General features: G+C 40.1%; 1 protein-coding gene across 1 annotated transcript in view; it reads right to left on the minus strand.

Annotated features, from left to right (window-relative positions):
- Positions 1 to 2,426, minus strand: part of LOC106879285 (caveolin-3) — a 121,671-nt gene that overhangs the window by 117,954 nt on the left and 1,291 nt on the right. The gene's annotated exons all lie outside the window — the stretch shown is intronic.

Here is a 2,426-nt window from a genome sequence, read left to right on the forward strand (position 1 = left end):
ACAATGTCCAACCATTTCCGACCTGTGGGTTTATGTCGAACGACTGCTATCGCGTGTGGGACGAGTCGGTCTATCAGCCGAGTCTATCGTGAATATTGTCGCGCCTCCTTCCTTGAAACGGGAAGGAAAAGCCATTTTCATCGTACTTGTGGCTATGGCGAAAGAATGTGTATGGTGAACGCGTCTGAAAGGTCTAGAGACAAACACCTTCCTCTCTGGTGAATCTCTCACTAACTTCTTCAAGTATTACTTGAAGAGGAAGGTGAGAATAGAGAGGGAAGTTTTGTCTAGTGAATGTTTCAAAAAAAAAAAAAAAGATGGGTGAATGTAGCAAGGATGGCACGTGTGAATGACGGAGCCAGGTTGAGCATAATCCTTTGAACCAGAAAAAGAAAGCAAAAAAGAGAGTCACTTGCTGTAATGTGTTTTTCTGCATGACATTATTGCCCGAGGTTACCGTGGTCTTTTCTGTAGGCTTTTCTTTCCACGGATAAACTTAATCTGTTTCCCATTTTGCTCTATGACATTTCTGTGATACACGATCCCTATTGATCGGATTCTCCCACTTTTTTTCCACGATCCCTTTCGATCGAAATTCTACCCCCACTTGTTTTCTTTCCTTCCCAAAAAGAAAAGCTCTACTTTGTATTTTGTCCCCTGTGTTCAGCCCTGTGTGGCCAATAAAGAAACATTATCTATCTATCTATCTATCTATCTATCTATCTATCTATCTATATATCTATCTATCTATCTGTCTGTCTGTCTGTCTGTCTGTCTGTCTGTCTGTCTATCTATCTATCTATCTATCTATCTATCTATCTATCTATCTATCTATCTACCTGTAGAAGCTGTGTCCCGTGTTTGCTCGACTCCACTACTTGACAACCGGTGTTGCTGTGTTTAAGTTGAATAAGTACCAGGCTTACAAAAAAAAAAAAAAAAGAAAAGAAATCAATGTCCTGGGATCAATTCATTCGACTAAAATTTTTCAGTGCGTTGCCCCAGAGTGGCCACAGTCTAATGACTGAAACAGGTGAAAGATAAAAGATCAGAAAAAAATAACCGAAGAAATGAAATAAAACTAAACCAGTGTTGGATCTCCGTCGTTTGGCGGGAAGCTTTAGTTATTCGATCAACCGAATTACCTGCTCCTGAATTCATGTGAACATGGCCGCGTATTCCACTATCACATGTACTTAAAGTGTAGTTTTGAAAACCGGCGTTCCTTCGGGATTAGTCTAAAGAATGTCGGTATAAGGAGACGATACCGTTCAGCCCCTTTTTCTGTCTAATCAGTTTGTCATTGTCATGGGCGAAGGTTGTGTGGGTGAATGATGTCGTCTACCACTACCCAAGCATTGACGCACAAAAGAGTGTTCGTGACAAATCTGTACCTTTTCGAATTACAGGAAGAACCCGGCCCAAGTGCTCCTTACTTGGCGCAAAATGCTGCGCAGCGGGATCGAACTTGGAGGCTCGTCTTCGGGAAATGACGTCAAAGTTCTCGATTCAGTCATACTGAATCTATAAAACATAAGGTTTCAAATTGGGCATTACTGTAGAATAGCGTCGGAAATTATTTAGTGAGCTTAAAACTGTTATTTCTTCGGATCCCTATGTTATAAACATCATAGATTCGTTGATTACGAACTTATTTTTTTATCTTTTACGTACTGCAGCCATACTGGAGCAATGACTCCCGGTATTAATGGTCCTTTTTTGAAATCTGATACTTATTCTATCGTTCCGTTTTGCCGAACCGCTAGTTAGTGGCGGCGTAAACAAACCAAAACAGGTTGTCAAGCGGTTGAAAATTGTGTATGTGTGGGACAAACACAATGACACGCACACACGCGAACACACACACGACACACAGGTGAGGACATGTATGTATATATGTATGTATGTATGTATGTATGTATGTATGTATGTATGTATGTATGTGTCGTGTGAGTGCGCGTATATCGAACCGCTAAGTTACGGGAACGTAAACGCACCAACATCGGTTGTCAAGCAATGGTGAGTGAGGGACAAATACAGACACACAAATGTATACACACACACACACACACACACACACACATATATATATATATATAAATATACGACAATGCTTCTTTCAGTTTCCATCCACCAAATGCACTCACAAGGATTTGGTCGGTCCGAGGCTATAGTAGAAGACATTTGTCCAAGGTGTAATGCATGCAGTGGGACTGAACCCGGAACCATGTCGTTGGTAAGCAAGCTACTTACCACATAGCCACTCCTGCGCCTGCATATATATACATAATATAGATATGTGTGTGTTTGTGTGTATGTTTGTGTGTGTGTGTGTATATATATATATATATATATATATATATATATATATATAGTTAAAAAAACACAAAAAAACAATAACAAAAACAACAACAAAGTGAGGACGT

Source organism: Octopus bimaculoides, chromosome 6 (genome assembly GCF_001194135.2).
Source record: "Octopus bimaculoides isolate UCB-OBI-ISO-001 chromosome 6, ASM119413v2, whole genome shotgun sequence".
Taxonomy (NCBI): Eukaryota; Metazoa; Mollusca; class Cephalopoda; order Octopoda; family Octopodidae; genus Octopus; species Octopus bimaculoides.